Genomic DNA, 13,690 nt, shown 5'->3' with positions numbered 1-13,690 from the left:
AGCCTCTCAGCTCAATGAAGTAAAGCTAATAAAGATTCATAAAGATTTGGATAATATTGAAGCTTGAAGTAATGAAAAAATTGGAGGTGTATAAAAAAAGGCTCAAGAAGCCCCAAGGATGTAATGTCTACAACCGCTTCGGAGACATAAGATTGGGTTCCACTAGCCTAATAAAGATCTCGTGGGCTAAGGCGGGGAAACTTTTAATAAGGGAACATGATTTGCCAAAGAAAAACATTATAATTGTTTAAGGGGTGAAAAGGAGAACATATCCTAAGCTAATGAAAAGTCACTTTCATTTTAGAAAGTAAAAAGTTCCTAAAGTGACTTTAAAAAAATTAAAAAGGTAAAATGGGAGTAAAAGTGGTCATTAAATTATAAAAGGGGAAAAATGAGGAGGCTTTCCTCATTCTATCACTTGTCATTTGAGAAAAAATGATTCTTGGAAAGCTTTTGGAGAAGAGCTTAGGGTTTGAAAAACCCTAGCCGCCATTGCTAACTTCGGTGTTAAAACTATACACCCTAGTTGGTTTAGAGAGCGAAATCACCTAGATTTCACCATTGTGCTACCCAAAAGAAGAAGATTTGCAGAAGATAATGGAGATAAAAGGCGTTATCGACTGATCTTATATTCTCATGTTGAATATATCATTTTCTTTTACAGGTTGGAGCCACACCCATTGAAGAGCCAAATATATTCATAACTCTAAAGTGGAGTTCTTTGCAAAAGAGGAACGAATCTAGCTTGAAATAAGAGTTCAAATCTCCCAATCAATGAGGTCTAAATTATCAGTTAAGAGGGGAACATGTTATATCAGTGCTAAGTCGAGTTTCTCTCTAGTAGAGGGTCAAGTTCTATCATTGTCTTAGGCCGAGTTGGTGTCTCTCTTGGGTTGAAATTTCTAAGTCTATCCGTTAGAAATTTAATCTGTATTCTTCTGGTTTATTTCTTCTACTTGTTAAATTCAAACAAGTTATTTACAACATATAAATAACGAAATAAACACAATACAGTCTCAACATCTACAGATCATCAGCTGAAAGAAAACAAACACACAAGTGACACCGTTATTTTTGGACAAATGTCCCCAGAAAAACCCAATGCGGGAAAACTGGTGCACCTATTCTAAGAGTTTACTATTATGCAGTATTTCCTTTCGTACAACTGGGTGCCAAACTGGCTCACCCGACAGATAAAAATAACTAGCAGCAATACCTCTCTGTTCAGAAATTGGGATTCAGAAAACTTGTCCCACGAAACCCTCTCCAGCGACTCTGAAGCTTTGCGCTGACCCTTCTGGCCTCTGCATCAGTCCCAAACCCCTCTGCATTAGCCCTCTGAGGCACTGCGTAACCTCTAGGACCCTCTGCGTCACTCAACTGCTCTCTGCGTGGATGACGCAGTCCCTCTGGCCTCTATGTTGTCTTTGTTGGGCTCTGCGTGGCCTGCTCTCGCTGTTGATTCTTGCTCTCTGCCTCTGCATTGGTCTCTTGCCACTGTCTCTGCCTCTCTGTCCAGTACTCACTGCCCCTCGCTGTTGATCACTGATTCGACTTTGCTTAGCAACCCCGCTCTTGCAAATCGAATGATTGATCACTCTGATGTGTTTTCCAATTGACCCTCAAGCCTCTTCTTATACTTTTCTCGTTGCTCCTTAAACGGCCGAGATTAAATCTCTAATCAATGGCTAAGATTAGATTTGGCTTGATCCATGAGTTTTTGAACATTCTAACCCAATTTTATATTAATAACCATTAACATTTTATTTTTCCTAAGTTTAGTCTTAGGAACTCCAATAAAAATATTAACTATTTTAATACCTCCCAAACCAAGTAGAATCTCCCCAAATCATTTCTGGGTCTTGGAGATCTCATGTGCTTTAGCCTCTCCACCAATTTCCATTGCTAGAGCGCATCCAATGCTACCCCAAATCAACACTTACTCTTAGCGAGGACTGTGCTCTAGTAATACTCAACACTGAGCATCACTCTAATTATACGGCACGGGTACCTGTGCAGATGCTCGGCCTCCCCGCCCAACATCCTCTGCACTGCTGTATCCTGTACCACTGCCCATGGCCCTGTGACTGCCACTACTACATCCGTACGGTAGCTCCCTCTCCATCCGTGCTGCTGCTGGTCCATACTCCCAGCATTGCATCTGCACTACATCCCCCTCTCATCATGTTGCATCATGCTACTGCATTGCAACTCAGTTACTGAGAAGTAAGTAATTGATCCACCCAACTTATGACATCCCTGTTAGGCTAAAAACACTCCCGATGATGAAGCTCCCTCTACTGCCAACAAGTGCTCCCTCTACTGACCTATGCACTACTGCAACCACTCCCTGCATCTCGCACCATTGCACACCTCTCTGTGCCATCCTGCACTGGTGCAACACTCTTCGTGCCTCTCGCACTATTGCAGCCTGCTAGCCTCGCGCTGCCCAAGGACTCCTGCACTATAGCACTCTCTGCCGCTTCATCCGCATCCGTCTCTACCAACATCCGCCAGTCCTGCTATTCTCTCATCAGGGCTCCCGTAGCAAGGCATAATCCAAGAGGTCTGGTACCTCAAGGATCCTGCCCCTCATCGCTTGTAGTCTTCCTGACTACAGCTCGATGTCTCCCCACCTCTTCTCTAGAGGTACATGAGCCCTCATAGCACAATCGTCATCCTCCTCGACTTCCTTCTCTGCCTTCATTGGCATTGCCTTAGAGTCAGACGCTTCTTCCTTATTCTTCTTCCTTGGACACTGGTTCGCATAATGACCAAGTTCCCCATAGTGGAGCACTTGACCTTAGAGAGGTCCTTCTTCTTTCTCTTCTCCTACTTTCCCACAGATGCCAGAACTGCATCCTCTTCCTCTTCCTTCTTGATCCGGACTCCTTTACTGCTACTTCCTGCCTTGCTCAACTGCCTGATCTCCTCTTGGTGAAGAGCGACCCACAATTCTTCCCAATTTGGAAGATCCACCCTGCCCAGTATGCTCTGGACAAATGTCTCCCACTCCTCGGAGACTACATTCAGTGTTGTCCTCACCATCAACTCTTCATCTGGCATGGCTCCTATGGAAGTCAGTTGGTCCGGGATCTCCTTCAACCGGCTGAGGAAGAGATCTATCTGATCCCCCTTCTGCATCTGGTATGACCACAATTGATTCTCAATTAACATCTTCCTTTGCACGGATGTATGATGGTACAACGTCTTCAAGTTGTCCCACATTTCCTTTGTCGTCTCCTTCTCGGCAATATGTTGGACCACATGATCCTTGACCCCATCAAGGATGATACATTTTGCCTTGGCCATTGCCTCCTCGTACTTCTCATTAGCTGCTGGGTCAACTGGGATAACCATTGTTCTCAAGGCGAAGCCCTTGATGCAATTTCTATCTGAAATGGACAAGATCTTGGCCTTCCAGAATCCAGACCACAAAGTTGGACGCTCCATCTAGCCCATTCATGGCCATCTCTCTGCTCTTCTGTCGACTCCTCCGAGTCTCTCAACTTCCCTCCGAAAGTTCTCTTCGACTCCTACTGAGTCTCTCTACTTCCCGCCTGGAAGTTCTCCTCTGGACTCCCTCTGAGTCATGATTTCCCTTCTGGAAATCCTCCTGCCAATCGTCAAGTTGCACCTCTCCGATCTTCTGTGCACCTGCAACACTGATCCAAATTCCTTGGCTAGAAATTTGCCTCGGTAGCAACTCCCTCTACCTTGGTTTTGCCCTTTTAGGTATTGTTCTGCCCACAGTACCCACCAGCTTCGCTCCCACAAATTTCCACAATTTCCTATGCCCCAGCAACTGAAGGACTAAGCCTCTAGGCTCTACGCAATCCCGGCACTGGAAAAATAGCTCCCTCAGCCAACTGCATCAACCCTCATGGTCTCTGTGTGGCTTTGTGTGAGCCTCTTTCTGCCCTCCTCATCGTCTGCGATGGCCTCTCTCTGGCCCGGACTGATGACGCAGTCCCTCTACTTCAACCCTTCTTCTGTTGCTTCTGCAAGGATCAGCTTCTGTAACTCAGGACAATTGATTCTGCTGCAAATGCTCTACTTAGCCGATGCCTTCATCTCTCCTGTGATCTGCAACCACGCTCTAATACCATGTTGAAATTTCTATGTCTATCCGTTAGAAATTTAATCTGTATTCTTCTGGTTTATTTCTTCTACTTGTTAAATTCGAATAAGTTATTTAAAACATATAAATAATGAAATAAACACAATACAGTCTCAACATCTACAGATCATCAGCTGAAAGAAAACAAACACACAAGCGACACCGTTATTTTTGGACAAATGTCCCCGGAAAAAACCCAATGCGAGAAAACGGTGCAGCTATTCTGAGGGTTTATTATTATGCAGTATTTCCTTGAGTACAACTGGGTACCAAACTGGCTCACCCGACAGAGAAAAATAACTAGCAGCAATACCTCTCTGTTTGGAAACAGGTATTCAAAAAACATGTCCCACGAAACCCTCTCCAGCGATTCTGAAGCTCTGCGCTGGCCCTTCTGGCCTCTGCGGTAGCCCCAAACCCCTCTGCGTCAACCCTATGAGGCACTGCGCAACGTCTCGGAACCTCTGTGTCACTCTAGCGGCTATCTGCATGGATGACGCAGTCCCTCTGGCCTCTGCGTTGTCTCTGCTGAGCTCTGTGTGGCCTACTCTGGCTACTACTTCTCGCTCTCTACCTCTGCGCTGGTCTCTTGGCACTATCTCTACCTCTTTGTACAGTACTCACTGCCCCTCGCTTCTGATCACTAATTCGACTTTGCTTAGCAACCCCGCTCTAGCAAATTGAATGATTGATCACTCTAGTGTGTCTTCCAACTGACCCTCAAGCCTCTTCTTATACTTTTCTTGTTGGTCCTTCAACGACCGAGATTAAATCTCTAATCAATGGCTAAGATTAGATTTGGCTTGATCCATGACTTTTAGAACCTTCTAACCCAGATTTATAGTAATGCCCATTAATATTTTATTTTTTCCTGAGCTTAGACTTAGGAACTTCATTAAGAATATTAATTACTTTAATATCTTCCAAACCGAGTAGAATCTGCCCAAACCATTTCGGTGTCTTGGAGATCTCATGTGCTTTAGCCTCTCCACCAATTTTCATGGCTAGAGCACATCCGATGCTACCCAAAATTAACATCTTGTTGGTTGAGTTACCCACAGATTTGAAGATCAAACTATACTCTTATTCGCTAGCCAAGTTAATACCCAAGACATAGAGATTTTGTTGTTGAAGTATCAAGTGTTTAATTTTCTATTGGATGAGCAAGTTATTGTTAATCGGTGTCCATGCTCTTAGCTTTGCATGACTAGTATTCTAGTGAAGAGGACAGGTTGAATTGCTAGTATTCTGAAGTTGATTTCGCAGTGAAACTTATTGCTGAAGTTGTCAATCAAATAGGTTGTGGTGCTAAAGATTATAGCCATTGTAATGACCAGGTTCCTCTTTATTTTTGTGCACTGTACTCTTGCCTAAAAAACCATGTAATGCTTGCAACATTGTTAATATATGTTTTTGAGTTTTCTATATTAGAGAAATTGTGGTTTAAATGGTTGTAGCATTCATATTGTAACGATAAATATTACATCAGGTTCCATGTGATTATGATACTTGAGCTGGGTTGTTTATATAAACATTTATTCAATTTTGTGCTTTAATTATCATTTGACAAACAAGAAAATACACCTACAGCAATTTATTCACAAACTATTTGACTAAACATCTCACTGGAAAAATTCCATTAACTCAAAAAACAAAGTGGTATTTGTTACCCACCACCAATGGGTAGCCCCTATAGGAGACTTTTTCTCCTTCATTTACCTTCAGGTGGCAGCCAGCAACCCCTTGCAGGCACCAGATAGCTCGATGTGCCACCATTCTCTGCCGCCCGAGTCAGCCATTATGTGCCCTTGCCCATTCTTTATGATAGTATGTTTGAAGGTGGGCCTTCAAACCCCGAAAGTATGACTTTTCATTATGCAATTGGGTGTTTATGTTTGCTTTCCTTGGACACATTTGGGCATGGAATAGTGGGGGGATACGGCGGAAAAAATGGGCTTGGATTGTATTCTTGTTCTCTTGTCCCAACTTGGTGGTTAATCTTGTACCCTAGCCCCGTGGGATCTCCTATACTGGCTACTAGCTTTAGGAGTGGCACCACATGGAAAACTCTGATTTTGGTTGCATGGTTCCGCTTCCCAACACCATATATATTGTTGAAATTTCTAATTTTAACTCGTTAGAAATTTTTCATGCACTATCTAGTTTATTTCACCTACTTGTTTATTCCTTTAACAAGTTATTTAACCATATAAATACTGAAAATAAACACAAATGCAGTCTCAACCATCTATAGGTCATCAACTGAAAGAATAGACAAACACACAAGGGACACCGTTATTTTTGGACAATCATCCCCAGAAAAACCCAACTTAAGAAAACCGGTGCAGCAGTTATGAGGGTTTTATTATTAAACTACTTTCTTGAATACAACTAGGGTGCCAAACTGGCTCACCCAACAGAGATATCTATTTGGCAGTAATACCTCTCTTCGGAAGCAAATATTCGGCAAGTTTGCTCCACGAAAACCTCTCTAGCGCTTCTCTGAAGCTCTGCATCAGCCCTCCTGGTCTCTATGTCACTTAGAAGCCCCCCGTGTCAGCCTTTCGCTGCTCTGTGTTGACTCTCTAGCCTTCTGCGTCACCCACATAGGCCCTGCTAGCCTGTTCGCAGTCACTTTGGCCCTCTGCGTGGCTCCTGCTAGCTCTGTGTAGCCTTTTCTGCCTCTGCGCTTGTCCTTCGGCACTATCTTTGCCTCTCTGCTATGCACTCACTGCCCCTCGCTGCAACTCAGATCACTTGTTCGCTTTCTCTCAGCAAACCCTGCTCCAGAAACTCAAATTGACTGATCAACCTTGGTGTGTCTCCAACTAACCCTCAAACCTCCTCTTATACTTTTTTTGTTGAGTCTTCAATGGCCAAGATTAAATCTCTAATCTACGACTAAGATTAGATTTGTCTTGATCCATGTCTTTTAGAACATTCTCACCCAATTTTGTATTAATACCCATTAATATTTTTATTTTCCTAAGTTTAGACTTCGGAATCCATTAAAAATATTAATTATTTTAATATCTCTCTAACCGAATGGAATTTCCCAAAACTATTTTCGGGTCTTGGAAATCTCATGTGCTTTAGCCTCTCCACCAATTTTCATGGCTAGAGCATATCCAATGCTACCCCAAATCAACATATATCTCTCCCCTCTGCTCATTATGATCCCTTTTCACACTTTTCCTATCCAAGTCCACATTTGTCCATTGGGTCCACAAGTTGTTAGCCTCCCCCTCCCCTTATCCACACTTTAGGTCAAGCCTAAAACGATGCCCCGAAGGTTGATGCAACTAAAAAGAAAGTTAAAAGCATAATTTGGCCACTTATAACAGGAAATGTACCATAAAATGCAAAAGATGGTCGATACATAAAGATTTAGCATGTGGACAAAAGCCAAGCATGAGCTCTACCCCTATCACTATGACGATCACACTGGTTCCTAGGGGCCCTATGTGTGCCTCTTGCATCATTAAGGAACCCATGATTGTCCCAACCCCTGGTGGGGAATGAACTGCCCAACGTTAAGGGGGTAACCATTGCTTTATCATACACATCATACTCTCATCCCCTGGACCCCCAAGCAGTTCAAAAAAAGAAAAATCAATAAAAGGCAAAAGGCATATGAAGAAGGGTGGAAAAACAAAGAATCGGGGTAACTCATGCACCACGATTTCTCCCTGCTACATTCATACACCCATGTGTGGGCTTCCCTCATTATAGCTGACCTTGTACCATGGCATGTGGCCTGGAGCTTTCCCTATTGCCCCACTCCATTCCACCATCATTTCACTTGACACCTGCCATTTGATGGATGTACCATGGACCTGTCACTCCCTTAGAGGTTGAAACAACCTAATAGGTCCTTTATTAACCTCTCTTGTCCCTGATTTGCAAGCTTATTTACTAAATTTCACTAATGAATTGTTGTAGTGGAAGGTGAGGAAACGCATTGGATCTTATACAAGATTGCAATTGGGTCTCCATTTGGACTTGGTTTCCCTATATGGGGTCTAAGCCCTCCAGAGGGTTGTAATGGCACTTGTAAGGTGAGCGTTGAGAGCCATCAGCCTCCACCACAACAAAGCATTGATTTCCATGCCGTGGGCTTCTTTAGCACCACATATTACTTGTTCGTGCCCCAGCCATACAAAGATGATGATGCACTAAGACCATGTTGCCCATCTAGCCACACATTTTCGCATGACACTTGGCAGTTGATCCAAGGCCCAGATGGGGTGTTGTCTCATCCGGAGAGACATAAGAGGGCAAGTGTCATCATTCTAGTGCTTATTGATGGAGCATTGACATGTTCGATCCAATTGGAGACCCATGAGACCCTTGATCGTGCCCCATAGCCACTTGGGAGCACCACAAATGTTTTGCTTGGAAACTAAAGGGCCATACCCTTGGTCATCATTTTGGGAGCCCTCCTTTTCATCATGGCACATGGAGGAATTATCTTGGCCTTCCAAGAGCCCTTTGCACCATTACTATATCATTCTGACCTCATTAGGAAGGCTTATTTTGTACTTTTAAGCTATTTGGTGAGCTTGTCACCAATAGGGTTGTTATTTTGCACATTAAAGTGATTTTAGGGGCTTAAGTAGGCTTATTAGACCAAATCAAACTCCTAAAGGCTTATATAATTAAGAAGAGCCTCCTTTGTAACTCATCATCACTTGGATTTCAATTCTTTCGTAAAAAGAATTCGGACCTGCAATTTTGGATGAAATTTGGATGTTGGGATGCACTTTGATATTTGGAAAATTTTCGTTATCTTTTCTTAGAGCTTCTTTTTGCAATGTTGATAGATGGATATACTCTCATTGTCTCGTAAGTGTTCTTTGATGCTATATTTTACCTTGTTAAATGTCAAATGTATGGAATCTCATTTCATGATGTTTAATGTGCCCTAATTCTAATGCGAATTTGTGAGAACGTAAAAATTGTTAGAAAAATTGTATGCATTACTCATAGGCAATGATGAAAGAATGTTCCTAAAGGTCAATCTTATGTATTGTATCCTTAACACTCCATTGAACATTGTCATCAAATGTTAAATTTTTGGTATGTTCTATGCTAGAGAAATTTATTTAAATTTTCACAGTTAGCAATCACATCAGCATTAAGATAAACTACAGATAGAACATAAATATAAATCGTAGAAGACAAGCCAAGACAAGAGGACACAAGATGTGGCGCTAGCCAGGGACAAACCCCACAATGTGTGGGGAAACCCTTTGATCAAATCTTCTTTTATCTTCAAAGTTCAGCAGAGAAAGAGAGAGAGAGAGAGAGAGAGAGAGAGAGAGATAATATATTTACAACAAAAGTCAACACTTTGACTTATCTGGATCTGAGCATAGATCATTTCCTATAATGATGAGATCAGTTGAAGACATTCTGCTTCAACTGAATCTCCTAGGTGACAACTTCACCTATCCATTTCATTCATCTGCTGCACCTTACCGTGTGGCATCATCATGTTGCATCATGCATACTCATGCTGCTCATGACCACTGTACTGCCCATACATCAAGTTGTCCATGACTTCATACATCATGCTACTCATGCATCATCATGCTTCATGTTGCTGCAACAATTTGCGTTTGTTGAGATCAACCTTAGTTGCTTGCTATGACTTGCAGCCTAGCAAAGCAGCTAGGCTGTGGTTCCATGCAATCCCATTATACACAGCGTATTGGTATTCCTCCAATACCATGACTGCGTTTACCTCTTCATCACTGCGGCTTGATGATAGTGGCACCCTTGTCTTGCTGACCAGCGTATGACTGCCCAGCGTATATATAAGATTGTCCAGTGATTACATTACTGCAACGTATGATTGTCCAGCGTTTATATATAACTGTTACTGCAACGTATGACTGTGCGTAAGTATGACTGTGTGTGTAGAGTATAGGGTTTCCAACATATAAGGTCTCAGCGTATAAGTGTTGTGCGTATGTGTAATATTATGACTGCTTTCACCTGAGACTTCATGTCCTTAAACCACGATGCTAGATCCTGCATATATATATATATATATATATATATATATATGTCTCCACTACGCTGCCAGAATGCCTACGTATATATATGTATCTGTTAAAATATGCTGCCAGATCCTGCGTTCCATTTATGTGACTACCCACTTATCTGTGACTGCATTCCTATATGACTGCGTATACATAACGAATATGACTTCTGCGTTCCATACAGTTGCTGCCATTCCATAATATATGACTGCGTTTACATACATATGCTCATTCCCATATGCGTATTATAACTGCGTGGAGGTATTATTCGTAACTAGTGTAATCTGAATAGCGTAATATGTCCACCGTATCTATTATGAACTGCATATATGAACCATATCACATCCAGTGTGAACTGCGTATATATATGTCCACGTCTCTCTTAAACTACGCTGCCAGACCTGCGTGTTAGGTCTTTTGTTGATGCGTATGACCACGTCTCTCTTAAACTATGCTGCCAGACCTACGTATATGGTGCTTCCTGGACAGCGTAACTGCGTTTTCCATGTTGTTCACACATATGACCACATATGAATCCCTTGAATGTTGTGTGTATATATAGATTTCCATGCTGTGCAATTTCAGCGTATATATATCTCCATGAATCAGGGTATTACGTTGACTGTGACTGTAGCTAGGGCATTCTTCATTAGTGTATCTCCTTCACCAAAAACCCAGGAGGTGGAGAGGAGATCACATGAAGAATGTGTGTACAAATGACTTCAAGTCCTTGCCAATTTATACTAAAACGTATAGGTTGAATAGACATGACGTTTGGGCTTCTAGAGCCTACATAAGAGCTGGTCGGCTTGATAATAATTACACAATCAAAATAAATTCATATCTCCATAAATACTTATCGGAATTGGGTGATCTTTAGATCAATCCTACACCTCTCGACGAGAGGGGTCCAATAAAAATATCAGCTGCCATAAATAAGCTGACCCACATGGAGTTTGGCCCTAGTTGCCAATTTAAGACTCCCTCTCAACTAGGGAGAACTCCATCTGATGATCCATAAGTCTGATTGTACTATCTCTGCCATCAGTGCCATGCACTGCTCTGCCCAACTCTTCTCAGCTCTGCTTGCTCTGCTCGGCTCTACTGGCTCTGCTCTGCTCGCTTTGCTCAGCTCTGCTGGCTTTGCTCTGCCCAGCTCTTGGCTTTGCTCAGCTCTGCTAGCTCTGCTTTGCTCTGCTGGCTCTGCGCAGCTCTACTGGCTCTGCTTTGCTCTGCTGGCTCTGCGCAGCTCTGCTGGCTCTGCTTTGCTCTGCTCAACTTTGCTGAACTATGAAGAAGAAGAATTGATCGAGAATGTCTCATACCATTCTCTACTGACCCGAAGTCAGTCTCAGAGTGCGTACCACTGGTCCCCGACCAGTCTCAACCGACCCAAAGTCAGCTTCATAGTAAGTACCACTCCTACCAGTGGTCCCAGACCAGTATCGCAGTCTCAGAGTGTACCACTGGTCCCAGACCAGTCTCAGTCGACCCAAAGTCAGCGTCATAGTATGTACCACTCTCACTGGTCCTAGACCAGTACTGCACTGACACGAAGTCAGACTTAGAGTATGTACCACTGGTCCCAGACCAGTCTCAACTGACCCGAAGTCAGTGTCATAGTATGGTACAACTCCTACCACTGGTCCCAGACTAGTATCATTGATCCCAAATCAGTGGAGGTCATCCTAGCGTAGAGAGTACGCTAGATACAATGATGCATCCATTGGTACTGCTATGGTCCCTAACTTTATTTCCCTACTCATTAATCAGATTAGAGGTACTTCCCATGAGTCCCAGATTGCATGGGTAGGATATCTCGACAGGAGAACTTAATCAATCCCGTCCTCACAGGAGAACACATCAATCCTGCTACAATTGCCATGGAGAACACATCAATCCAAGCCTCACAGGAGAACACATCAATCCTGCTACAATCGCCATGGAGAACACATCAATCTAGGCCTCACAGGAGAACACATCAATCCTGCTACAATCGCCATGGAGAACACATCAATCCAGGCCTCACAGGATAACACATCAATCCTGCTACACAGGAGAGCGAATCATCCTGTTCCACAAGAGAGCGAATCAGCTTGTCCCACAAGAGAGCGAATCACTTGTTCCAGTGTGCACCACCAGGTGAGGGTGAGTCACCTTGTGGTCGTATGTTGCTCCAGTAAGAACTGCAAGCCCCCAAAGCTCCCAGAGCTTAATTTATGCAACATGCAGGACCCTTTTACAAGGGTCTCACGATGACTCCAAGTCATACGGGAAAATCACAGATTTGATCTTTCCTCGGGGCTTTGTCAAAATGTCAGCGACCTGTACATCAATCTCAATGCGATGGAGCCTCCTTGCTCATCGACTTACCATATCCCAGATAAGGCAGTATCTGATGTCTATCTGCTGGAGCAATCGTCAAATACGGGATTCCTTAATAGTCGAATCCTACCTCTGGTTGTCACAAAGAATCACAGTGGTATTCATCATGTGTACAAATAGCTCAATGAAGAGCTTTCGCAACCAGACTGCCTCACAGAAGGTCATACTAGCAGCAATGTATTCTGCCTTGGTGGTGCTCAGAGCCACCGACTTCTGCTTCCTGCTCATCTAGGATATCAAGGCAGATTCTAAAGAGAAACAGCACTGAGAAGTGCTCTAGTGATCCTCCACACTGCCTGCCCACCCATCATTCGAATAATCATGTGGTTTCATATTTCCTGCAGCGTATCTCAATCCATGAGAGATTGTACCCTAAAGATATCTCAGAAGATTCTTGGCACCAATCCAGTGAGGCTCAACCAAATATGAGCTCACCATGCTAACTGCAACCCATATGTCCGGACAGAGGTTCTCCCAGAACATTAATGCGAATGAGTTTATGAAACTCAGAGGCATTTCCCAAATCTGGTCTGACATCACTACCATATAACTTTTTGAAAGTTAAGATCCTCGAGGTAGTCACAGGCTTGCAGTTTATCTTTCCACATTCGGAATCCAACTCCCTTTGTCTCCTATAAATGAGAGCGTCTGCACTTGTCAGACATAGGTGCCGGTATGAGAGGTTTATCATCCACAACCTTCGAGTAATGGTTTGGATCGGTTTCACTCCTAGTGAATCTCAACTGCATTAGACAACTATCAATCCTCTCATACTACACCGAGGTGTTTTGCTTCAAGCCATAGAGGACTTTCTTCCACCTGTATACATGAGATTCCCGATCATGAGTCTCAAACTCCTTGGGTTGTTCCAAGCTTGTGGACCTGCTGCATGAGGGGAATGGTCCCCTTATAAGATTTTCCTTCAGTACATCTCAGACATGTACCTTCATGCTCCTTTTGAATTCGGGCTTCCTTGTCACCATCTGAGTCACAGACCTCTGGTGCTATGTGTCAATGGACATGGTTCCCAGTGGACTTCCTGTAACTTAATACATCCCTGAACTCAAAAGCATCTTTGAAAATTCTATTTTCAAACACGTACCTTCCATTCTTAGGTTTCCTTGCTTTCTTGAAGAAT

At 43.2% G+C, this 13,690-nt stretch overlaps 1 protein-coding gene across 1 annotated transcript in view; it reads right to left on the bottom strand.

Moving 5' to 3' along the window:
• The window catches only part of LOC149239977 (uncharacterized), a 434,082-nt gene that overhangs the window by 270,055 nt on the left and 150,337 nt on the right, over positions 1-13,690 (bottom strand). The gene's annotated exons all lie outside the window — the stretch shown is intronic.

Source organism: Pinus tabuliformis, chromosome 8 (genome assembly GCF_031772625.1).
Source record: "Pinus tabuliformis cultivar Carrire ecotype Pingquan chromosome 8, CPIR1, whole genome shotgun sequence".
Classification (NCBI taxonomy): Eukaryota; Viridiplantae; Streptophyta; class Pinopsida; order Pinales; family Pinaceae; genus Pinus; species Pinus tabuliformis.
This window is presented reverse-complemented; position numbering and strand designations above follow the sequence as displayed.